Genomic DNA, 27974 nt, shown 5'->3' with positions numbered 1-27974 from the left:
GGGCAGCTTGCCACATTGCAGCTAGCTTTCTTCAGAATAAGTGAAACAGTAAGAAAGAGGGTCCAAGATGGAAGTCAAAGAATTTTTGTTACTTAATATCACTACTTATATCCCATCACTTTAGCTGTCTTCTATTGGTTAGAAGTGAGTTTCAGGGCATCTGCGTGGCTCAGTCAGTTAAGCACCCAACTTCTGCTCAGGTCATGATCTCGTGGTTTGTGAGTTTTAGCCCTACGTTGGGCTTTGTGCTGACATCTCAGAGCCTGGAGCCTGCTTCAGATTCCATGTCTCCTTCTCTCTCTGCCCCTCCCCTGCTTGTGCTCTGTCTCTGTCTCTCTCTCAAAAATAAACAAACATTAAAAAAAATAAGTGAGTTGCTAAGTTTAGCTGACGCTTAAGGTAGGGATTACATAGGGTATTGATATTGGGAGGTAGGAATCACTAGAGGCCATTCTTAGAAGTTGCTTACCACAGATGCTGAGTATCCAGGTAAACTGGTGACAAAGCATGATGTGGAGTCCAAGCAGATGGACTGAGCTGGACATTACAATATTCAGGAGTATAGGCTGGAATGAGGTCAAAGGCAGAAACTCAAGCCCAAAGGTAGGAGGAGGGCATTAGCAAGAATAGAGTGATCAGAAGTTGAAATTTATGGTTCAGAGTAGCTATGAGAATATAGGTGGATAATAATGGCTGAGGCAAGCAAATCACAGCACAGCACAGCACAGCTGGGGCTTGACTGTGATTCCAGAACAGATAGGACAGAATATTGACAGTATGGGCCAAGAGATACAAGCAGTTCTTATGGAAAATTCTGCAGGTGCTAGTGATTATCACTGAGAGTTTTATTGCTCATGGAAGGGACCTTTTCAGAACTCTGGTATTCATTATCCTCCCTTTTGAACCAAGTCTTCCTTCTCACTATCTCCCATTCTGTCAATGGAACCCTAATTCTCTTTATGGCTTCCTCCCACACTCTTAGTTCCTCTCTTTCCCTCTTCCATGTCCAAATAATTGGATGGTTTCAAATAATTGTTCAGTGAAAAAATATGAAATTTTTTTTTCATGAAAGTATGAAAATTACAGCAGCCAGTAATCTATGGAATTCAGGAAGGTTATGTAATCATTCATTCAATATACATCAACTATGTACCTGTGCTAAATGTCAGTTGGACATGTTCTAACAGGATAGCCACTAGCACTTGTGGCTACTGAGCATTTGAAACGTGGCAAATGTGACTGAAACTGGAATTGAAAGTTTAGCTATGTAAAAATTTAAAACATTTTAAATTTAAAAATGGAAGCAGTGTAATACATTTTTCTATTAAACACAAATTTATTATTTTGGTAGGACTACACTTCATTTGAACCACTGAAAATGTAGTATCCATATTGAGATGTACTGCAAGTGTAAAATACAGACTGGATTTAGAGGACTTAGTATAAGAAAAAATGTAAAATAACTTCATTAGTAATTTTTATACTGATTATTATGTGATGAAATGATACATATTTGGGTATATTGGATTTAATAAAATATATTACTGAGATTAATTTAACCTGTTTCTTTTTACTTTTAAGTGTGGCCAGTAAAAAATTTTAAATTACATATGTGGCTCATGTTATATTTCTGTTGGACAGCACTGGATTGGACTACATTTCTTCAGTTATCTGCTTTCATTAAAATTCTGGGATGGTTATCAGTCCATACAATTTTTCCTCTCAAAATATATTTATAATCCAACCCCTATATTTGCTGTTTCCTTGACCATTGACCTAAATGTCTCCAAGATGAAGAAACATATATAACCTTGAAAACAATTTGGAAATAAAAATTTTTGTTTTAGATATCTGTATACTTCTCTAGCAACTCTCAGTTCACAGCTGAACATCAACAGGAATGTCAAGTAATATTGAGAAATTGTGATGCTCTTTGTCATAGTGTATGAATTATACTTGATCCTTTGTCAGTTAATTTCAAGAATCATGGGCCTGAAATTTGAGCAAATTACCAGTAGATGGTGGCCTTGTAACCTTGCAACAGTTAGGTTAGGACTTTTAACCTATCTTTACTTTTTTCTAAGACCATAAACTTTATGCTACCAAATACTGAATAATTATGTGTTGGGTGGTTACAAAACTAAACTCACTCTATTCTCAGATATAAATATTGTTGAGTGTCCTTCAAGTATCCACTACGAAATCTGAACACAGACATGTTCCTTTCTTCAGACTTCCCAGCTTGGGTAGGACCAAGTGGCCCATCTATGCTACCTTGGTCCCACCTAGGTTCTTCAAGACCTTGCTGAGCATCCTCCATGCACTCCACCTAGTTGCTGGGCCTGGGTAGCTGACTCTGAAAGCTCTCTGCAGGCTCCCTTCAGCTCTTACTGTGATGGGCCTCATGGCAGGCTTTCCAGATCTCAGCTCATCCATTTGCTGTCCTTCCTCTATGGGAGTATGTGGAACCTTTTGGGTTATCCACCTAAGACAAAGGGAGGTGGCTCTTTCCTCTGACCAGTTTGTTTCACTCTCTATACTATTAGGCATGCCCCACGTTGGCCTAAAATCCCTGCTTGATGGATTCCTTCCAGGGGACCAAGTGGGGAGCAGAGCAGGTGCAAGTCTGCTTTCAGCCTCCCTCCCCTACACCCTCCCATATTATCTAATATCCCTTATCCTCCAGCCTCCAGGTCAAACACCAGAGAAGGGACACCAGGACTTATGTGTCCTACCTCTTTTTGTGTCTCTTGACTTTCTCCTACTACCTCCCCTAACCCCCAATCCAAATTATTCTCTCTGCCTTCACTCTTTGACTGGATGGAAAAGGATTTTGTTTTATGCCCCTTTTCTTTGTGTTATATGATCCTATGTCACAACCCCAGTGTTATACCTGAGCCTTAAGGCAAGTAGAGATGAGAGGAAGATCAATTTATACCTAAGAGTAGCTAATTCAGTAAACATTTAAAAAATACATATGAACCAAATGTATTTTAACCTAATTTTATCATTTGTGAAATGTCACTTGAAACATTTTTGGGAGAAGAATTTATGTCAAAAATAGGATTAAATAGAGTTTTAAATATATTTTTAGTATTCTCAGACATGTGTTAGCCTATATAAAACCGTCTGTCTTGGTCAGTAGTATTTTGTAGTCTCTCCACTGCATGAGGTCGCAGCTTGCCCAAAGAATCAAAACAATTCTGTTCAGTTTAGAAAACTAGATATTCAGCTTATCTAAATGGGCTGTCTCTATCCCATACAGATATAATTATAATAAGACCTCATCCTCTGCTTTTCCTAAGTAAAAACTAAAATCACAGGTCAAATACATGTCTACTTCTCCCTTATTCTTTGTTCCCAGAACTTTTCTTTTTCTATGAAAAGAATTCTGGGGCAGGGATAAGATGTACATGATTGTTGATGATCAGGGCCATGCTCTCCCCTGTTAGATCCTATTTTTTTTTCTGATTCTTTCCCAGTTTATGAACACACACAAACATGTCTGTCTGAGTTTGACTAAAATCTTCCATCCAAAAAATAAGTTAATGTTATCCCCCAGCATTTCCTGAAGACATCAGGGAATTCTGTTTTATATCTTTCTTGTGTCTCATCACATTAAAATTTATTTTAAATAAAAAATTACTTTATGTAGCTAAAATCATCCCAGTACAGTAGCACATATTGAAATGAGGCAATAGCTAATATTAAGATAGTATCTACAACTTGGCATAGTTTAAAGTGTTCCAGATTGGGAATTAGGGAAAAAAAGAGTTCTAGTTCAGCTCTGCCATCATTATATATGTATCTGAGAAGTCCCTTTTATTTTGTCTCAACCCAAATTCCTTCTGCCATAAAAGATGAAGTTACATTAACTTTTCTTCTAAGTCTTCACTTTGATAAAAATCTGTAATTCTAATATCTAGAGGAGGAAAGTGACCACAAAGACTGAAAAAACAAAGGAAACATTTGCACCAGCTATCCCCACTTCTAACTATGCCCTTATATATTTCCTGCCAAATCAACAAGGGATATGGACTGTCTGGCAGAGAGACCAGGACAAACGATTAAAGAAAGTAAAAAAGGATCCAGATGTTTCCATTTGGGGAAATTGAATTTTCAGACACATCTAATTCACATGAACTGTATCCATGGACAATTGAGCCAAAGACATAAAAGTGAATCTTGTAATTCAACTGGGTTTTCATGATACCACTTCCCATTCAGCACTCTAATGAATATTATCCCCCACATGTCTGTGATGACATGGTGGGAGTCAAAAGGAAGGATACCCTTAATCTAAAAGCAAATTAAAACCTTCAGGTCCCCAGTGGTTTTGCAGCAGAATTTATTGTATACTACTGAGTACAGAGTACTATTTTAAGTGCTATGATGAGGGGTACAAAAGTAAGAATAATGGTACTCCAAAAAGTTCTCAATTTAGTTGAAGAAAACATAAATACAATTTAAAAAAAACACTTTATGGTGTCTTAAAAGCCTCATATAAATAGCAGTGTTTTTGTGTGCATATTGAATGTTTCCTTTAATCATTCAATATCAGGCTCTCATAAAAATTTAATTAATTAAGCAAAGAATAGGGGAATACTCTACTTGGAAAATTTGATTTTCATCTACCAAGTCTTTAAAATTTTGCAGTAGACTTTTAGCTTAAGAAATAAATAAAAAACAAGAGCCAGCAATATATAGGGTAAGCATATAATTTGTCATCCAAAACTTTTGGGAGTGAAAGGGGAACTTAAGAATTATTACAAGTAGAGCAGACATAAGGTGGGACTGTTTTGGGTAAAAGCCTTTTTAATGAAGACAATAGATATGTCTCTGGGGTTGACATGATTGGAATGAGTTTTACCTTGAGTCAGAATATTGAGGCAAGAAGTATAAAGGATCTTTGTAACCTTTCTGGCTGAATGCTTCAGACAAGCTCTTGCTCAAGCCTGGAAATTCTAGATGACCTCTGTCACCTACATTACCTCCATTCACTGCTTTAAATAAGCCTTTATTATTTATTGAGCACCTGCTTTGAGGGCGCGGAGTGAGTTCTTACCTCCTGTTAAGGAGTTGGTTGCTGACTTGGGCAAATAATACTTGAATGTGACTGACAATACTTAGGTATGTCACAAGCCACTATGAGATAAATTGCCAAATAAATTGTACAGAATAATGAGTTGGAAATTAACAGGAGGAAGAGATCATGGTAGGATGGGGAAGGAGGTAAATCTTTAGGAAGAGATGTGGGATTCAAGTTGGGTCTTAAGGAGTAAGGGAGAAACTGCAATTTACAGAGTGAGTGGCATATTGTGTCTCCCATTTTCTTTCCCAACCAGCAAATGACAAACTATTAAATACAAAAACGGACAACCATCAACAATAACACAACAACAACAACAAAAATCCTCGCAACCTGTGTGGCAAAGTGTTACAAGCTCTAGTATATAAAGGGTTTTCATAAATCATTAAGAGAAAGATAAAATGGACTAAGGACATGGAAGGGTAATTAATGAAGGAAGAAATAGGAATACCAGCACACTTGAAAATTTATTTACTTTGATTATGAAAAAAAAGTGACAAAAACTTGACAAAATGGTGGGAGCAGGCAGAGGGAATGGTCACTCTTAGAACTGTTGTTAGGAAAGGGTACAGTGAAAGTCATTTAGCCAAGTGTATCAATTGCATATATTCTTCATAGCTCTCTTAGAATCTTCTAAGCTAAAACTATTTTGATGATGCTACATAAGTAAAACAGTAAGACTTTAACTGTATTCTGAAGAGGATTTCATCCTCTTCATGGGAAAATCGTCTTCACGGGACACTCCTTCTTCCCTGTCAATACTCTTCCCCGTTCCCCTAATCAGGAAGTGTGATAACAGAAACATCATTTTTAGAAATCCATTCTAAGGATACAATCAGATGAATGCACAGACATAAATACATGGAAGGGTTTTAACATGGTGCTACTTATACTAATGTGAAAAATTAGAACCAACTAGTAATGTTAGTAATAGGATATTTCCTCAAGAAATTTTGGGATATTCCTAAAATGAAACAATATATAGTCACTGAGAAGGTTGATGTACACTGATACTATTTTAAATGAAAAAAAATCAGGTTGAAAATATGATGTATAATAAGACCCCATTTATGTGTGTATATCTACCTACCTATATATCTATATATGTGTTGATATGACACACTATATGATGTACAATATATATCTGGTGACAAATATATATGTACACACACACACACACATATATGTATATATGTATATATATTCACTTATATGCTATAAGTGGTAATTATAGCAGTAGTGCTGATAGGTTTTTTGGGGTTGGTTAAGTTTATTTTTTATAATTTATATTACACTGTTTGAATTTAAGTCAGTAAGCATGTATTGTCTTTATAAGTAAATTACCTATTAAAACAATTAAAAGTACTTCAGAAAAAAATCTCTTGGTGATTTAATAATCAATGTCCATATAGTAAGTACAGAAATGCATTTCTAAGGTTGTTTCTTATAGAGATTCTCAAAATAAACTACTGATGTTCCCCTAAGGCATGATTTAGTGTAAAAAATTCTGAAAAGGTCCATGTCTATCTTGACCCAAGGATCTATTTTTGAATGTCTAGACATGACATTTAAGCCATTTCATCCAAATATTGTTTCTTCAACTGAACTTTTGAAAAAAAATAATGCATTGCAGTAAACTTGAGGCTATACTTTATGACAACTTCTTGGAGTGCATCTGGTTTATATAGTTGATCGCCCATGAAGTCTGTGTCTTAGCCATCAATTCCAATGATGGGATTAACATCCTTTGGTTGAAGCTAAGAAACCTATTAATGTTAGGAGAATATGCCTAGGTAGAAGACCATCCCAACTCCCTTCTTAAGTAAAGACTCCTTAGCAAGACTGAGCTTTTCTACAGAAAAGTTTTGAATCCTCTTCAGGGTACAGTCAAGATCCTACAGTTTCACTTATGTAGTATCATCAAAATAGTTTCGGCTTAGGAGTTTCAAAGGCAGTTATAAACATATGCTCATTTTGGCCAAATCACCTTAAACTCTCTGTGAAGTATATATGTAAAATGAATACCTCTCAAGGAGCAATGCTAATTCTGTATTTTTTCTTCCAAATACACTGTATGGGAAGGTACTTAAATGAGGAAATGTGTCCTATGGTTTGTTATTTGTAAAGCATAACACAAAAATCTTCCAAAAACAATACCCATATTTTAGAATAACCAATTTTTCTATAGTCCTATTTTCTGGTGACAAATACCTACAGGAAAAAGTAACTGATAAACATATTCCTAATTGAAGATAACAAAATGTTCTTTGCATAAAAAAGTCTTGTCTATTGTAGCAGAAGTTACAATCTAGTTGAGCTAACTAAAGTACAGAGTAAGTCAACTCAGACACAATAGGACTATTAAAAAAATTAAGACCTCAGTCATGTGGCATATTAGAATATTAGAAAAACCACAAATGACAATAAATTTTAGAAAAATTGCATACACACCCACCCACACATACATATACACACACCCCAGATATCTAAGCTCTGCCTATTCTAAACCTACAGAAAAAAGGTCTCTTGGAGGTGAGGTCTGAGGATGTGTTATTTTATTTTATTTTTTTTAAATTTTAACGTTTATTTATTTTTGAGACAGAGAGAGACAGAGCATGAACGGGGGAGGGGCAGAGAGAGAGGGAGACACAGAATCGGAAGCAGGCTCCAGGCTCTGAGCCATCAGCCCAGAGCCCGATGCGGGGCTCGAGCTCACGGACAGCGAGATCGTGACCTGAGCCGAAGTCGGACGTTTAACCGACTGAGCCACCCAGGCGCCCCAATATTGTAAAATTTATAACATGCTTTTTAAAATTAGCAATATAAGCAGATATTTTCATATGTTAATGTTCTTCTATGAAATGATGTTCAATGGCTACAGAAAATTTCATTTCATAATTATTGCTTTTCTACTTTTGGAACAGTTACTGCTTTTCTATTTTTGGAAATTTCAGCTTTTCAATTTATGACTCAAAAATAATCTTGAAATAATCCTCCTAGAATATAAATTTTTATACACATTTTGAATACTTCCTTAGGAGCTCTAGAGGTGGGAATCTTGGGTTACAAAAGAATATTCCTAAGGCATTTATTTCATACAACTTGCTTGACTACCCTTAGGACATACTAATTTTACATTTTGACTGGAATTTATTATCCTTGAATCCTTACATATTGGTAATATTAATATTAAATAGCTTACCTTTTCCTGACCCTGTCATATTTATTGTTCAGTTAGGGAGTTTGTCTTTTCCTATTGATATAAATTCTTTGTGTTTCACATGTGTAGTGTAAAGCATAAATTTCCAAATTATTTTACTTAAAAAATTTCCTTTTGGTGTTTTTGGATGTATAAAAGTTGATAACTACTTTTTGAGAACAATTCACAATTCAAGTATGTACCTACAAAACAGAGTCAACCTTTGAAAGATCATCAATATGAGAAGTATCATGTACTCCCATCCTATATTGGACCACTCCAAGCTCTAAAACTAGTAGTCTCTCTCCCCTAACAATATCTAGCTTAATAAAAGGCATTTACACCTCGGTATGAATTTAAGTCAATGTTTTACATTTCAAGGGGTACTCAGATTTTCAGTCTTGCCTCTAGATAAGCACTGTGACTTATTAAAGAAATTTTAGGCATTGAGGAATAGGGTAGAGGAGGTAAAATCAATTCTGCATCTATTAATTGAGCACCTGTAATGTAAAAGTCACTGAATTAGCCAAGCATCAAATGCCTATGTGTAAGGACAGCTGTTGTGAACATGCTACAATGTAAATAATATTTTTAAAAATTTACTGATGAACATATACACCTTATTTTTTGTTTGTTTGTTTGTTTAATAATAAGAGTATTTTGTTCTTATGTAGAGCTGAGACTCGTGAATAAAATGACTGGCTCAGATTCTTCAGTTGGTGTTTCATGTGACTGAAATTAAAATGTAGAATGACCTATTACAAATTCAATGTTTGGTGAATGAACTGATATTTTTAAAGAAAGACACAGGAGTCAAAATCAAAAGAAATAAGCCAGAGATTTTTCCAAAGTCTAACTGAAGCATGGGTGTGGTTGAGTATGAATGCAGCTACATATTTAATGGAATTCTTGGTTTTCTTTTATTTTCTATATTTCAGAGGCTTCATATTTGTTTACAATGCTTTGTCACTGCATGGGGATTTTATTTCATGTAGTTGAGGGGCAGGTTTTCTTTTAATAATCCCTATGTTGAAACATCTTTCTATATAATCAAAGGTATATATATATATATATATATATATATATATATATATATACACATATACATATGTATATAATTTATGAGTTAGGTTCTTTAGTCAATATGGCTTGATTTACACTTGGGTTCTATAGTTAATGTTCTCTGCACATTAACCAATTTGCTAAACACAGAAATCTGAAGTTATGTATTTGCTGTTTTCCACCGTACATCATTGAATGTATATATTCATGACACTGCCTGTCTCTCCACACTACTGGCTTTTACTTGAAGTCACCTGCATTTGGCAGAGGACTCAAAGATGTGACTAAGAAGTTGCAAAGTGAAATTAATAGAAGCTTAAAAGGGAATTTGGAGAGACGGAGTACAAAATTGGATACTGTGGAAGACTCATTTTATCTTGGGAGAATGGAGGAGGAATGTCCCAGTAATGCTGAGGAGAAATCAGGAGGTGAAGGGGTCAAGCACAGTATTTACCCTTTTACCATGTGTCCACAGAGTATGGCCACCAAAGAGTGTGACTTTGACACATAAGCACAGTGATTGAGACAGTTTCTTGGAGGGGTCAATAAGGGTTGGATAGGACTCATATCTCATATGGCAATGAAAGGGTACTGTGTTAGAAAGAACCACATCTAATAGCAGCATTGGGCAAGATACTCTGTGTGACTGGAGGGCATTATATTTGTAGAAATCCTACCTGAGAATGGAACAAGGTAAAGAATGAAAGATAGGAGAGAGAAGGATTATTGTTGGAGATGCCTTTACATCCAGCTGGGATTAATAAGTGATATGGATAATTCTATTTTTTTTTTTTTCCTAACATGGACCAAAAAACGGGGGGGGGGGGCATAGGAAAATATTTAGTAGATAAAAGAAAGTCAAATATTTACCTGTGGCCTATTTACTGATTATATTTGTTGTTCTATTTTTTTGTTTGTTTTTTATCTCAACTACCCTTGATACTCCCTTACAAACACCCTTCACTTCCTGGATGTATTTGGGTAAACACAGTTGCATTGACTGGATTCACTTAAAATCTATGACCCGAAGTGTGGAAGGAATATTTGGATTCTATCCTCCCTGACAATACTCTTCCCTCTTTCCCAAATCAGGAAGTGAGATTTTGTCCTCCAACTTTGTTCTAATTTTTTTTTTTTATTTTAGAGAGAGTGCATGAGGAGGGGAGAGGGGCAGAGGGAGAGAGAGAGAAAGAGAATCTTAATCAGGCTCCACACTCAGCATGGAGGCTGATTGTAGGTTCAATCTCATGACCCTGGGATGATGACCTGAGCCAAAATCAAGAGTTGGATGCCCAATTGACTGAGCCACCCAGGTACCCCTGTTCTTAATTTTTAAGTCTTTGGAATATTCTGGGACCCTTGCATTTCAATATCAGTTTCAGGATCAGATATTAGTTGGGATTTTAATAGGTATTACATTAAATTTGCAGATCAGTTTGGGGAATGTTGTTATCTTAACAACATTAAGTCTTCTGATCCAAGAACATAGGTTGTCTTTCTATTTATTTTGGTGTTCTTTCATTTCTTTCAACAATATTTTGGAATTTTCACACTGTATGCTTTGCACTTCCTTTGTTAAATTTATTCCAAAGTATTTTATTCTTTTCGATATTATTGTAAATGGAATTGTTTGTTTCCTTAATCTTATTTTTGGATTTTTCATTATAAGTAAATAATAATATAATTTTTTTATATTCATCTTGTATTCTGCAAACTTGTTGAACTTTTTTTTTTTTTATCATTTCCAATAGTTTTTTTATTTTAATGGTTTCCTTAGGATTTTCTATATGAAAGATCATCTGTATTTGCAATTAAAAATAGTTTTACTTTTTTCTTTTCAATCTGGATACCCTTTACTCCATTTTCTTGCTTAATTGTCCTGGCTAGGCTCTCCAGTACAATGTTGAATAGAAGTACTGGGAGAAGATATCCCTGACTTGTTCTGGATCTAAGTTGTTCTTCAAGTCTGATGAAGTCCTAGTTCTTTGTCCTTTCAGGTAATCCAACTACACCTCCATAAAATGCTCATTTGAGTCAGATGCACCAATATTCTAGATAAAGAATTTTTACCTTTATATCAACAACAAGAATCCTCAGAACTTATAACCTCCCAAAACTGAATCAGGAAGAAGTAAAATCTGTAACAAAGACAAGTCCAGGACCAGACAGCTTCCCAGGTGAATTCTACCACATATTCAAAGAAGAGTTAATACCTATTCTTCTCAAACTATTCCAAAAAATAGAAGAAGAAGGAAAGCTTCCAAACTTATTATATGAGGCCAGAATTACCTGATACCAAAACCAGATAAAGACATAACAAAAAAAGAGGACAGGCCAGTATCTCTGATGAACACAGATGCAAAAATCCTCAATAAAATATTAGCAAACCAAATCCAACAAGACAGTAAAAAATAATGCACCATAATCAAGTGGGGTTTATTCCCAGGGTGCAAGTGTGGTTCAGTATTCACAAGTCCACCAGCATGATACGTTATACCAATAAGAGAAAGGATAAAAAAACATGATTATTTCAATAGATGCAGAAAAAGCATTTGACCAAATATGACATTCATTCATGATTAAAAAAAAAAACACCTCAACAAAGTAGACTTAGAGGGAACACACTTCAACATACTAAAGGCCATATATGAAAAACCTACAACTAACATCACACTCCAATGGTGAAGAACTGAAAGATTTTCCCCTAAGGTCAGGAACAAGACAAGGATGTTTACATTCACCACTTTAATTCAACATAGTACTGCGAAGTCCTAGCTAGCTATGGCAATGAGACAAGAAGAATAAACAAAAGGCATCCAAGTTGGTAAGGAAGAAGTAAAACTTTCATTTTTTTCAGATGACATGATACAATATATAGAAAACCCTAAAGACCCCACCAAAAAACTAATAGAACCCATAAACGAATTCAGTAGGCTTGCATGATACAAAATTAACACACAGAAGTATGTTGCATTTCTGTACTCTAATAATGAAGTAGCAGAAAGAGAAATTAAGAAAACAATCTCACTTATAATTGCACCGAAAATAATAAAATACCTAGGAATAAATTTAACCAAGGAAATGAGGGACGTATACTCTGAAAACTTAAAACATTGATGAAAGAAATTGAACACAACATATACAAATGGAAAGATATTTTGTGCTTATGGATTGGGAGAACAGATATTGTTAAAATGGCCATACTACATAAAGCAATCTACAGATTTAATGCAATCTCTATCAAAACATCAATAGCATTTTTCACAGAACAAGAATAAATAATTCTAAAATTTGTATGGAACCACAAAAGACCCTGAATAGTCAAAGCAATATTGAAAAGGAAGAACAAAGGTGGAGGTATCACGATCCCAGATTTCAAGATATAAAACAAAGCTGCAGCAATCAAAACAGTATGGTAGTGGCACAAAAACAGATACATAAAATCAATGGAACAGAATAGAAAGCCCAGAAATAAACCCATGATTATATCGTCAACTGATATATGACAAAGCAGGAAAAAATATACAACAGGGAACAGATGATCTCTTTAACAAATGGCGCTGGGAAAACTGGACAGCTAGCTGCAAAAGAATGAAACTGGACCAACTGGACCCCTTTTTTACATTGTACATAAACTCAAAACAGATTAAAAGCCTACATGTGAGACCTGAAGCCATAGAAATCCTAGAAGAGAGCATCATCAGTAATTTCTCTGATATTGGCCATAGCAACATTCTTCTAGATATGTCTTCTGAGGCAAGGGAAACCAAAGCAAAAATAAAGTATTGGGACTGCATCAAAATAAAAAGCTTCTGTATCGCAAAAACAAAACAAAACAAAACAAAAAAGACAATCAACAAAAAAGACAACCTACTGAATAGAAGAAGATATTTGTAAATGATATATCCAATAAGGGGTTAGTACACAAAATATATAAAGAACTTCTACAACTCAACACCCCCCCCCCCAAATAATCCAATTAAAAATAGGCAGAAGACATGAACAGACATTTTTCCAAAGAAGATATTCAGGTGGAAAACAGATGCATGAAATGATGCTCAACATTACTCATCATCAGGGAAATGCAAATCAAAACCACAATGAGATATTACCTCACACCTGTCAGAATGGCTACAATAAAAAATGCAAGAAACAATAAGTGTTGGCCATGATGTGGGGAAAGGGAACACTCATGCACTTTTGGTGGGAATGCAAACTGGCGCAGCCACTGTGTAAAACAGTACAGGGACTCCTCAAAAAATTAAAAACAGAATTACCATGTGATTTAGTAATTCTACTACTATTTACCCAAAGAATACAAAAAAATACTAATTTGAAAAGATATATGCACCCTTATGTTTATTGCAGCATTATTTACAATAGCTGAAATATGGAAGCAATACACATATCCAACAAAAGATGGATGAATAAAGAAGATGTGGTATATATACATACACACACATACACACACACATATATATATATATATATATATATACACACACACATATAATGCAATATTAGCCATAAAAAAGACAGAAATCTTGCCATTTACAACAACATGGATGGATCTAGAAGATATAAAGCTAAGTGAAATAAGTCAGCCAGAGCAAGAAATACCATATTATTTCACTCATATGTAAAATCTAAGAAACAAAACAAAGAAGAAAAGAAACAAACCAAAAAAACAGAGTCTTAACTATAGAGAAACAAACCAAAGGGATGGTGGGTAGGGGGTTTGGTGAAATGGGTGAAGAGGATTAAGAGTATACTTATCCTGATGAACACAGAGTAATGTATAGAATTACTATTGTACACTTGAAACTAATATCAAACTATGGAATTTAAAAATTAATTAATTGATTAATTAAGAAAAAGAATCCTTAAAAACAATGGTTGAATGCAACACATTAGGGTATCAAGACTCAGGCCGTTATCACAAGAATATAGGCCACAATAGATACTAGATTATTATATTCTGGTTTTGAAAATCTAGATAGTGTCTCCCGAACATCTGAACCACAGCATATCTTTATTTTCAGTGATTTCATTTATTTCTATTAATTTCACCAATAAAAGCACATTTATAACATTAATTATGCCAGTTAGCCAAAGATTTGGTGAGAAATAACAATGGCTAAATACTTAAAGTAGTGACATCTGGAGTGTAGATTTTCTGATATAGTGTTATACAAATACCCTAGAAGGTTAATTTCTGAATTAGGACAACTAACTGTCCCTAGAGTGTAGCTTAAATTAACACATGAGCATGTGTGCGCGTACACACACACACACACACACACACACACACACACACACAATTATCATATCCCTGGTGCTTTGAAAATGGAAGAAGAAGCATTATTAAGTTAGATAATGAGAATAGTACAAATCTTCAGAGACTCCTAACCAGGTCCAGCTTCATGGGCATGTGACCTGTGCAGTCACACAGGGCCCCTGGGCTCAGAAGTGCCCTCAATCTGGCTTTGTGCTCTTCTGTTATCTTGAAATTTTAAATAATTTGAACAAGGGATGCCACATTTTCATTTTGCACTATCCCCTGCAAATTATGGAGCCAGTCCTGTTTCTGAGGGCCATTCACTCTGGAAAAGGATTTCATATGAAGCCTGTGGTCTGTTTTTTCTTTGGAAAACAAAAAGTCAATAGAGCTAGCATCTTTCTTTCCATTTTTTCATTTTCACCTGAAGGCCTGGACAAAAACATAAGGGCAGAGGAGTAAATGGTTTTTAAAGGGCACTGTAACATTGAAAGCCTTGACAAAAGTTCCATTAGAGGGCCCAGGCTGGTTCTTATCATTCTGCAAGTGCCTTACCCACTTACTGCCTAATGCCTGATTTAATGCCACCACTTCAGCTAGGTATCTTCTTGTTATTTCTTCTGCCCCTAACCTTATCTCTTTCAATTACAGAGGTTTGATTTTCCTTTCTGATTTTTTAAAAATTCCTGTCTACTTTTTAGATTAAAGTTTAAGGGTAGCATTATTAAAGCATTATGCCAAGCAGAGATAGGAAGCTCTCCAGCAGAAACAAGAGCAAGTCCTTTTTGAAAGAAAGAAATAGAAGGAAGATTTGTAAAGAGCAAGGGCTGGCATTGGCAGATCCTCTCTGCTTTCCTGCCACTCCCTTATAGCTAGGTAGAGTCCTGGGGAGATGAGGATAAGCTAGTTCTTGGGGAGACCCAGGTCTAGAACTAGCTCCATGATTTGCAGGACTCAGTGCAAAATGAAACTGTGGGACCTCTTGTTCAAAAATTAAGATTTTTAAGACCCTGACAGCAGAGCATTAAGCCAAATGTGATGTCCTTCTGTGAGAGATGGGGGGCCTGTGTACAGATCATCTATCCATGAAGCTGACCCTGCCCTGGTCATTCATTCAATAAATTTATAGTGTTCTTACTGGGAGTTGCACCTTCTTGTCCTGAAAACTTGGCAGAATAAAAGAAGACAGTTACTTAGCCCCTTAGGGCAAACTGGTTTTCCTCAGGCTTAGCTAGTGAGTCTCCCATAACTTATATGTCCTTGTGAGGTGGTTTCAGGCAACAGACTGACAGCAAATTGAAAGGAGGGCATTGATTTGTGTTGAAGTTTGGTTCTCCAGAAAGCAGACTCTGAAATAGAGCTTAGTATGCTGGATGTTTATTAGGGAGTGCCCTAGGCATTAACACTTGTGGAAAGGAGGGTAATGAAACAGGATTAAGCAGAGGCTGCAATGCAGGCCTAACAATAGCCTTAGCCTACCTCATGGGGATGCTATAGTGCTATAATGGCCATTCAGTTTTGTCTTGAGCTGGGAGAAGATGGCCAGCCTTTATACTTATGCATGATCAGCTGCTGGATGGGGGCAGCCACAAAAAGGTGTCTGACCTTGGGAGAGGTTGTGACTTCAGAGCTAAGGCAAACCCTACAGAGCAATACAGCTATGCTGTCCACCAACAGCACTCCTTGTTGCTGGGGCAATAAGCCTTTATTTCTTTTAAAAAAATTTTGTTAATGTTTATTTATTTTTGAGAGAGAGAGAGAGAGAGAGAGAGAGCAAGTGAACCAGGGAGGGGCATAGAGAGAGAGGGAGACAGAATCTGAAGCAGGCTCCAGGCTCTGAGCTGTCAGCACGGAGCCCAATGCAGCGTTTGAATCCACAAACCGTGAGATCATGACCTGAGCTGAAGTTGGATGCGTAACTGACTGAGCCACCCAGGTGCTCCAGTAAGGCCTTTCTTAAAGAGGGATCTGTATAGCTACATCAGTGTCCATTCCAGGGTGTTATGTGGGAATCCCTCCATGTTGGAAAGTTCAAGATTGGCCTTTTTAAATTAAGTGGGTATGAATTTCAGTCACAAAATTGGGCATGGAAAAATGTCACTTTTCTTCTATCTACAACTAGGAGGACCAATCATCCTGGTTTGCCCAAGATTTACCAGGTTTTGGCAGTGAAAATCCCACATCCTAGAGCAAATTGAGATAGGTCACCCCATCTCAACTCAATTTAACTTTTGGATTTTAAATTCAAAGCCCTCATTTCCAATTGAGAGCAGAAAACTGAATCTTAGATTTCCTTACTCTACTGAGAAATTTTAGTTATAAGTTTAAAGCACAGTCTATTGAGGAGTTTTCACCCTCTCAAGGTTCTTTCGCTCTCCTCATTCCTAGGGCTAATTCTAAACTCCCAGGGGCATGGGCAACTGCCATGAAGAGAAATTGGGACAAGAAGTGGCTGATTTTAGCCTCTGCAGTCTCCATCTCTGCAGGCCTCCTGCTCCAGATGGAACTCATCTATGGTACCTGCGTCTCTTTTGCTCTGTTCTTTTGCCCCGTTCTTTTGCCCCTCATTTGTGTGTGTGTGTGTGTGTGTGTGTGTGTGTGTGTGAGAGAGAGAGAGAGAGAGAGAGAGAGAATATGTATATGAATGATGTCTGTAATCTAGGAAACACTTCTAGATCTATACAGTTGTGCCCTCTTTAGCCTTCTCATCCTAACCTCCAAGATCTTCATATTTTCAACCCCACCCAGTTCTTCCCTATCCTTCTTGTGGGCTCAGGGAAGACCAAGAACAAAGGGAAGGGCATCACTTTATGAGCCTTTGGGAAAGACTCTGGGTTGTCAGTAGCACTCTGCTCTAATGTGCTTCATGGCTATTGTCTCCAGTTCTTCTGCCCACATGCCAAGAACAGTGACAACCCCAGAGTTCTTCTGCCCACCCCCAGAGTTCCAGGTATCCCTGGACCAGTGCACTTCCTCTCACTCTTGGAGAAAACGTTGCTTTGATTAGTTTCCTATCCCTGGTAGGGACACAGGTTTTATCTACTCTAGCATCCTCCACTTTCATCTATCATCTCACTCTACTTTTCTAGATTGATACTAACATATTGCTAAAGAATATCATTTTTCTCTGGCATAGGTGGGAGTAAGAGGGTAGAGTTTTTATATTTGATCAAAGTTAAGTTGCTATCAGTTTAAAATGCTGATAGCAGCTTTAAAAACTCAATTATATCTAAAAGATGTTTCATATAAGCCTCATGGTAACCTCAAAGCAAAAACCAAAAGTAGATATACAAAGATAAAGAAAAGGGAATCAAAGCTTATCACTATGGAAAATCATCAATTAATTCACAATGAAGACAGCTGAAGATAGCAAAAAAGGAAAAATGAAACAGGGAACTATAAAACAGCCAGAAAACAATTAATAAGATGGCATTAGTAAGTCCTTACCTATCAATAATTAATTTGAATGTAAATAAATTAAATTCTCCAATTGAAAGACATAGGGTGACTGAATGGATATAAAAACAAAATCCAACTATATACTACCTACAAGAGACTCACTTCAGCTTTAAGGACATACATAGGTTAAAAGTGAAAGATTGGAAAAAGATATTTAATTTAAATGGAAACCAAAAGAGAGCAGGAATTGCCAAACTACTATCAGACAAGACTTTAAGTCAAAAGCTGTAATGAGAAACAAAGAAAATCATTATAAAATGAGAAAGAGCTAAATTCATCAAGGAGATAACAATATATAGATGCCTAACACGGAAGCACCTAAATATATTAAGTAAATACTAACAGATCTGAAGAGAGAAAGAGACAACAATGCAACAATAGTGGGGAACTTCAATGCCCTACTTTCAAATAAGCAAGTGGCCTTATCATTTAGACAGAATATTAAGGAAATATGGTATTTGAAATATACTTTAGACCAAATGTACCTCATAGACAAATACAGAACATTCCATCCAAGAGTAGCAAAATAGTTATTCTTCTCAAGTGCACATGGCACACTCTTCAGGTTAGATAATGTTATTAGGCCACAAAAGCCTTTGTAAACTAAAACGACTGAAATCATACCAAGTATCTTTTCTGACAAAAATGGTATGAGATTAGAAATAATAGGAGGAAAGTGGGAAAAATCACAATATGTGGAAATTAAACAACACACTCCTCAACAATGGGTCAAAGAAGAAATCAAAATGGAAATAAAACAAGATCATGAAACAAACACATATGGAAACATAACATACCAAAACTTAGGGGATACAGCAAAAGTGGTTCTAAATAGAATGATTATAGTGATAAAGTCCTGCATTAAGAAAGAAGAAAGATCTCAAATAAACAACCTAACCTTATACCTGTAGGAACTAGGAAAAGAAGAACAAATCAAGTCCAAAGTTAGCAGAAGGAAAAAAATTAAAAAGTTAGGAAGTAAATGAAACAGAGATCAGAAAAACCATAAAAAAGATCAATGAAACTAAGATTGGTTTTTGGAAAAGATAAACAAAATTACAAACCTTTACCAGACTAAGAACAAAAGACTCAAATAAATAATGTTTAAAATGAAAGAGTAGATCTCATAATTGATACCACAGAAATACAAAGCATCTTAAGAGATCACTATGAACAATCATATCCCCCCAAACTGGATAATCTAAAAGAAATGGATGAATTGCAAGAAACATACAACTTACTAAGAATTTACCATGAAGAAACAGAAAATCTGAACAGACCAATAATGAGTAAAGAGATTGAATCAGTAGTGAAAAATTTCATAACAAATAAAAGCCCAGGACCAAATGGCTCCATTGATTAATTCAACCAAACATTTAAAGAACTAATACCAATCTTTCTTTATTTTCTTTCTTTCTTTCTTTCTTTCTTTCTTTCTTTCTTTCTTTCTTTCTTTCTTTCTTTCTTTCTAAGTTTACTTATTTTGAGAAAGAAAACACAAGTTGGGGAGGTGCAGAGGAGAGAGAGAATACAAAGCATGCACCACACTGTCAGCACAGAGTCTCATATGGAGCTTGAACCCAGAAACCGTGAGATCATGACCAAAGCCCAAATCAAGAGTTGGACACTTAACCAACTGAGCCACCTACACACCCCAATACCAATATTTCTTAAATTCTTTCAAAAACTGAAAAGAAAGGAATAGTCCCAAACTCATTTTAAGAAGCTAGCATTACTCTGATACCAAACCCAGATAAAGACAATACAAGAAAATAAAAACTACAGGCCAATATAGCTGATGAATATAGGTATAAAAGTTCTCAACATAATACTAGAAAACTGAATTCAGCAGCACGTTAAAAGGATCATAAACATGATCAAATAGTATTTATCTCTGGCTTGGAAAGTAATGTAAAAATCAATCAATCAATCAAAAAGGGAAAAATGTATTTCTGGGACACAAGGAGAATTCAACATATGCAAATCAATAAATGTGATACACCACACTAATAAAATGAAAGATTAAAATCATATGATCTACTCAACAAATGCAGAAAGCATTCAATAAAATACAACACCCTGTCATGATGAACACTCTAAACAAATTGGGTACAGAAAGAACATGCCTCGACATAATAAAGGCCCCTTATGATAAGAGCTAACATCACACTCATTGGTGAAAGGTGAAAGCTTTTCCTCTAAGATCAGGAAAAAGACAAGATTCTCACCACTCCTACTCAACATACTAGTGGAAATCCTAGACAGAGCAATTAGGCAAGAAAAATAAAAGGAATCAAAATGGAAGAAGTAAATTGTCTCTTTGCAGATGATATGATCTTAAATATAGATAATCCTAGAGTCCACCTAAAAACTGTTAGAACTACTAAATGAATTTAGTTAAGTTGCAAGATTCTAAATCAACACACAAAAATCAGTTGTGCTTTTACACACTAACAATGAACTATCTAAGAAAAAATAAAGAAAACAATCCCACTTTCAATAGCATCAAAATAATAATATACTTAGGAATAAATTAACCAACGAGGTGAAAGATCTATACAATGAAAATAATAAGATTTTGGTGAAAGCAACTTAAGATGACACAAATAAATGGAAAGACATCCCATGTTCATTGATTGGATGAATTTTGTTAAAACGACCATACAACTCAAAGTCATCTATAGATTCAATGCAAGCTCTATCAAAATGTCAATGGCATTTTTTCACAGAAACAGAAAAAACTATCCTGAAATTCATTTGGAACCAAAAAAGATCCCAAATAGTCACAGCAATCCTGAGAAAGAAGGAGCAAGCTGGAGGCATCACACTTCCTGGTTTCAAACTATATTACAAACCTACAGTAATCAAAACAGTACAGTACTAGCAAAAAAACAGACACATAGACCAATGGAGCAGAATTGAGAGCCCAAAAATAAACTTTTACATATACAGTCAACAAATATTTGACATGGAAGCCAAGAATACTCAACAGGGAAAAGATAGTCTCTTCAATAAATGATATTGGAAAAACTGGATATCTACATGCAAAAGAATGAAATCAGAGCACTCTCTTACACCACTCACAAAAATTAACTCAAAATGGATTAAAGACTTAAATGTAAGACCTGAAACCATAAAAGTCCTAGAAGAAAACATAGGGAAAATTTTGACATTCATCTTGACAATGATTTTTTGGGATGTGATACCAAAAGCACAAGCAACAAAAGTAAAATTTAAAAAGGGGAACTACATCAAACTAAAAAGCTTCAATCAAAAAAAGAAACAACAGCAAAAGAAACAATTAACAAAATGAAAAGACAGCCTACAGAATGGAAGAAAATATTTGCAAAACATGTATCTGGTAAGGGATTAATATCTGAAATGTGTAAAGAGTTCATGCAACTCAATAGCAAAAACAAACAAACAAACAAAAAACAAACAAAAAAACCTCAAACAGTCCAATTAAAAAAATGGGCAAAGAACCTGAGTAGATATTTTTCTAAAGAAGATATACAGGGGCGCCTGGGTGGCGCAGTCGGTTAAGCGTCCGACTTCAGCCAGGTCACGATCTCGCGGTCTGTGAGTTCGAGCCCCGCGTCAGGCTCTGGGCTGATGGCTCGGAGCCTGGAGCCTGTTTCCGATTCTGTGTCTCCCTCTCTCTCTGCCCCTCCCCCGTTCATGCTCTGTCTCTCTCTGTCCCAAAAATAAATAAAAAACGTTGAAAAAAAAATTTTTTTTAAAAAAAAGAAGATATACAAATGGCCAGCAGGTACATGAGAAGATGCTCATCAACACTGAACATCAGGAAATTCAAGTCTAAACCACAATGGATACCTTAGACTTAAACAATCATATTGTACACCTTAAACAATGCTATATGTCAATTATATCTCAGTAAAGCTGGGGAGAATAAAAAGAACATCACTTCTTTCCTTTTTTGAAAGATTTTATCTTTAAGTAATCTCTACATCAAACATGAGGCTTGAACTCACAATCCCAAGATCAAGAGTTGCATGCTCCCGGGGCACCTGGGTGGCTCAGTCGGTTAAGTGTCCGACTTCAGCTCAGGTCATGATCTCACACTCCGTGAGTTCAAGCCCCGTGTCGGGCTCTGTGCTGACAGCTCAGAGCCTGGAGCCTGCTTCAGATTCTGTGTCTCCCCCTCTCTCTGCCCCTCCCCTGCTCATGCTCTGTCTCTCTCTGTCTCAAAAGTAAAAATAAAAACATTAAAAAAAATTTAAAAAAAAAGAGTTGCATGCTCTACTGACTGAGGCAGCCAGGCACCCCTAATATCGCTTCTTTCTAAACTTCCTTCTCCTCTCTCTCCTGCTTAAAGTTGTTTCTTTTTAATGTCTTGCAATAGAATGTGAAGTTGATCCACCTCATTTTATCTATTATCATTCGTTTTCTGTCTTGTATGTGCATCAAACTTTATAAATTTGAAATGGAATTTGTATTTTTGATTCAGTTGTGTGCTACAGCCAGGTCATACTAGCTCATAAAAACTAATTATTAGCATCTCTTCCTAACTCCACATTAAGTCTCATTGGTAGCTTGAAATCAGCTATCCTGGGGTTATTTACACTACAGAAACCAACAAACACCATAAATCAGGGCTCTGTTTCTAGAGGGCCATTTCCTGAATATTTACCAACACACCACTGCTTCAATTTGAGCTTTGAACTGATAAATTTCTCCTGTGGTTAATGAAGACTTATATCTCACGGAACTAAAGGCTACAATCATAGGAGAAGTGAAGAAGAAAGGAACTTAGAACCAGTTAATACTTCAAGTTATTAGTCAATGGGCAATTCACACATGTGCAATCATCCTCTGTTCCCTATCTCTATCACTCCAGTCCCCATTGCCCTGTAATTGCAAACTGAGGCACATTTTTCTTTTTAGGAGAGAAATTAATACAAAAGATTAAGTATTAAATAGTCTATAACCCAAGACTTCTTATCTAAGACAATAATTTTTTCCTTTTTTCTTTTTCTTCTCAGAATACTGATGAGTTTCTTTGCTGGAGCATCACAAGGGATTCTGATTTTGATTCTGTTAAAATTCTGGCCAAGAGCTTCATGTGCAGAGCTTCACGTCTTAATTGGTGGATCAGACATTAGGAAAGTTAAACAGGTAAGTTCTAGGACTACCCAGTACAATGTAAATCATTCAGTGATGCACAAATGAAACAAATAATACACCCAATATTTTTAAAGTGGATCTTGATTATATCCTACTACAAATATTACACAATTAATTCCTACCCCTAAAAGAAGTGTTGAGCTCTCAGATTTTAACTCATTTATTTAGACAGTGTTTGATACCAAAAATACCAGTCAGGTAGAATAATTTGATAGTCCTTTTATCAAACTATCAGGCTCTGTTCTGAAACATCTATTTCTCCATTCATTTGACAAACATTTATTGGGCACCTGTAGGTACCAAGCACTGTTCTCCATTGTAGAGAAACAAAGTTGTACAACATAAACAAGACTTATACTGTCAATGGGGCTTATATCCTAGCTAGGAGGAGATGACACATACATCTAAACATGTGTAATGCAGACAATTAAAATAAGCAGAGGTAATAAAGCATGACAGGGTGGATCCAAGTTAGAATACATGGTCAGGGAGGCTCCTCTGAGAAGATAACATGTAGGGTGAGGTCTGAATGACAAGAAATAGGCAGCCATGCTAAGACAAGGGGAAGACCTGTCTGGACAGAGACAGCCAGGCAGCTGGTTCAGAGGCCCCAAAGCAAGAGTAAGTTTGTCATTTTCAGGGCCCAAAAAGTTAGCTAGTGTGGCTGGAACATAGTGGGCAGGGTGTCAAAGAATTAACCAGGAGCCAGACCATTGACATTTCATCCAGAGGCCAGCTCAGACATCTAGAAAAGAAGAACAGTGACCACTAGGGACTGGGATTAGACTCCTTGCCACATCAGTTCATTTTCCTTAATAGATGTAAATCTGGTAGTTTAGACTAAGGTGTTGGTAGTAAAGAAAAGAAGATGGCTTTAGGATATGAGTTAGAGGTTGAATCAAAATGACTTGGATAGATACAAGAGATTGATTGTAAAAAGTGAGAAATCAAGAAATCAAGGCTAAAGTCTAGAATTTTTCCTGAAGCACATATATAGAAGGTGATGTTGGTGGAATAATTTAATCAGATGGGGAATTCCATGGAGAAGCATCTTTAATAAGGAATCATGAGTCTACTTCAGCCACACTAAGTAATGCCTATTTGACCTTGTATGTTGTCTATAACCTGTTTTAAAAATATTTCAACATCAACAATATGCTAGAACGTGTGTAAATGTCTATGTGTATTTCAATACCATTTTTAGGCACTTAACTTGAATTTAAAAGTGGTTTTTTAAAACCTCAAACATTTTTTACCTTGCCTGAGCCCACTGTGAGCCAGCGATTCTCCACTCACCTTGCGCTGACACTGACGGAGTGGATGTGGGCAGAGCGTTGGTGGCCAGGCTCAGACTGGGGCTGCTACATCTGGCACTGCTCCTACCCAGGCAGATTTATTCAAATAAAACAACTGTTTTACACTTTCAAGTAACTCCTCCCACAATACCTGGACTGCTCCAAATCCAGTTAATGCTACCACCGTGGTTACAGGCGGTGCTCTGCAGTCAACAGTCTCTTCATGATCTCATTCTCCCTTCTACATCTCTAACGTTAAGAGACTCAGGCCAAGAAGCATCTATATTTCTCCATCTTCTAAACTCAATCCAAATGGTGTCTGGACACCCGGTGTGACAAGGAAAAAACAGGTCTTCGTTGGATGTAATTCCACCCCTTATTTTATTGACACAGGAAATGTTGAGGATGCCAAATATCATTGGATTGAAGAACATTTGAAGGTTTTAACTAGATGATGAATCTCACAAACAGTGAGATCATGAGTCAAGTCAAACCAAGAGTCAGAAGCCTAACCAACTGAGCCATCAAGGTACCCCCTGACAGATCTTGAAATTAAAAAGGCAAATATGAGTGGGACACCTGGGTGGCTCAGTCAGTGGAGCATCCGACTTCAGCTCAGGTCATGATCTCACGTTCATGGGTTTGAGCTCCATATTGGGCTCTGTGCTGACAGCTCAGAGCCTGGAGCCTGCTTTGGATTCTGTATCTCTCTTAAAAAAAATTTTTTTTAAAAAGGCAAATATGTACAAGAGCCAAAATCGTAAATCAAGTATTTGTAAAGTGAACACTGGAAGCTTACCTACATTATATTCAGAAAAACTTCTATACTCTTTTTGTAAATACTTTTCTTTAAAACTCTGAATCAGAATAGCTACATTTGGAACACTTTCTGTTAGTCAATATCTTTAGATAGTTAGAACCTGGTCCTAAGCCTCAAGTGGGCTTCATTCTAGAAAGTAAATCTTTTCACAACTGCCTCAAAGCACAGAAAGCTTTTTAAAAAATAGACACTCTAAGATCTTTAGTTCGCATGGTTATATACTGAAGCTTAGATGTTCCAGTACCTAATATGACCATAGTGGTCTTGATAGCCAAAGTCATTTTTTTCCATCTTTAGGACCTACACCAGAATAACCATATCCAACAGATCTCAAGATAACTGTATGTGTGAATGAACATTCCGTTTTGTTTCAAGCCTGAATGTGGTACTATTTTGTATTGTATATTATGTTTGTGTATTTATGCTTTGATTCATAATAGCTTCTCATTTTATGGAACTTATTTGCATTGAACACAAACTGTAAATAAAAAGAAATGGCAGAAAGAGAGAGAGAGAGAGAGAGAGAGAGAGAGAGAGAGAGAGAGAGAGAGAATATATATCTGAAACAGGCTCCAGGCTCTGAGCTATCAGCATAGAGCCCGATGTGGGGCTCAAACTCATGAACTGTGAGATCACAACCTGAGCTGAAGTAGAATGCCCAACCGACTGAGCCACCAGGTGCCCCAACCTCAAACATTTTTAAAATGCAATTGATTTGATTGGTTTGAAGAACATGTGAAGGGTTTAACTAGATGATGAATGTCTATTAAATAAACTGGGGTTTCATGTGCAAGATTAGTTAAGTCAGTACTACTCTTAGACCTAAATCTGAGCAAAATAGACTGTTGCCCATGGCCCTACACTTTAGAGCTCACTTCTGACCTTTTTTTCAGCTCAACTCCAATCTAAGGGGCCAAGAAGACATGTACTATCAGACAAATACCCATGTGACTAAGGTCCCAGAATTCCTTGCCCAGATGGTCCAGAAATGCTCCCAGAGATGGGAAGCCATCTTCCTTGGGTACTTCCTTCCAAAGGTGTATCTCACTACTGGTATGGATCCTCCATGGCCTAAGATTTGGGTAAGGGATAACTGTTTGGTTTGTAGCCAGAGCAGGTACTGTTAATAGAGCTTTGACACATGGTCTAGTTTGGTATCTCCTTGCCTATTTGTATGAGATCCCTTGTTGTGCCAGACGGAACTGAAGGAAGAAGAGCTCAGGTTAGGGTGAGCAAATTACAGAAAGGGATTTCAAGGATTCTGGGGATTCTAAATTATAACCTGGCTTTCTAGGCCATTACTGAAAGTATATTTGTGATAGTAGGATTAAACATATTTTATTTAGCAGTTTGATAGCTTGATTCATAACTTACAAAAACTTAAGACTTATGGTATGTGGGTTTCCATTGCTATTCTTGCCATCAGTTCTACAAACTTTAGGGGCAGACCTGGATGGCAGGCAGCAAAGAAAGTGTTATTTCCATAAAGATGTTGAACACCAGCTTCCACATAAAGGTTTTGTTTTGTTTTTTTAAAGTTCACTTATTTATTTTGAAAGAGAGAGAGAGGGAAAACACAGGTAGAGGAAGGACAGAGAGAGAGAGAGGAGGAGAGAGAATCTTAAGCAGCTCCATGCCCAACACAGGCCTAGATCTCATAAACTGTAAGATCATGACCTGAGCCAAAATCAAGAATGGGATGCTTAACTGACTGAGTCGCCCAGGTGCCCTATTCATAAAGTTTTATAGCTCAGTTATGTGTGTATAATATTTATATATTTTGGCAAAGACAGTTACTATTTTCATTAGTGGACTATAGCCATTTTTTAGGATGCAATTTCAAGGACATATCTGCACCAAAGTTTCCTTAATTAAGAATATTGTTTTTCTCACAACACTGTACTCCGCTAAAATTTGTGTTTACATATCACAAAAGTTTTATCTTTAATATTGAAATTCTTACCTGAATTCACAGTAATGTCAGAATGAATATCCAAAAAGATGTATTTCAATTTCATGAACTGAATAAAGAAAAACAAACCTTTACTGGAGCCAATTTTCTCTTTGATTTATCTAGGACACTGGCATAAAACTAGTCTCATTGAACTGTGCAGTTCTTCTGCTAATGGAGCCAACACATGAAGAGTTATCACTTCACTTTTCATTTGTCCAAAAGAAAACTTGGAATGCAAAGTGGGCGAAGTTAATGAAGAAAATCATCTGAGGTAAATGAAAAGTCAAGCTTCACTGAGTGATATGTAAATGTACTTTCTGCAGGCATACATTTGGTCATTTTTGGATATAGTCTTAAATTAACTTCTAACTTTTGGAATAAATGCTGGTACTTCTTCAGTAGATATGTATCTTTCTGGTGTTTATGTGGGGAGTGGTGTCACTTAGCCCTCATGGTAGATGGTAAGTTGTGTTGATAAACATTCTTTGCAAGGTCCACATTCATCATCAACTTTGTTGTGAAACTGAAATTCAGAACTTAGGTTTTTGCTTTTTTGTTTGTTTTTTGGCCTCTTTGCTGCTGAGTTTGTTACAAAACAAAATTACCAAATAATAATTAATGCAGATATATGTACATAAACCAAACAATAAGTAACAAGACCATGTAATGAGAG

General features: G+C 36.2%; 1 long non-coding RNA gene across 4 annotated transcripts in view; it reads right to left on the bottom strand.

Annotated features, from left to right (window-relative positions):
* LOC132679879 (uncharacterized) overlaps nt 1-27974 on the bottom strand; it is a 297655-nt gene that overhangs the window by 162859 nt on the left and 106822 nt on the right. The gene's annotated exons all lie outside the window — the stretch shown is intronic.

This window comes from Panthera onca, chromosome A2, assembly GCF_046562875.1.
Source record: "Panthera onca isolate mPanOnc1 chromosome A2, mPanOnc1 haplotype 2, whole genome shotgun sequence".
Classification (NCBI taxonomy): Eukaryota; Metazoa; Chordata; class Mammalia; order Carnivora; family Felidae; genus Panthera; species Panthera onca.
The sequence above is the reverse complement of the archived record's forward strand: the minus strand, read 5'-3'. Positions and strand labels throughout refer to the sequence as shown.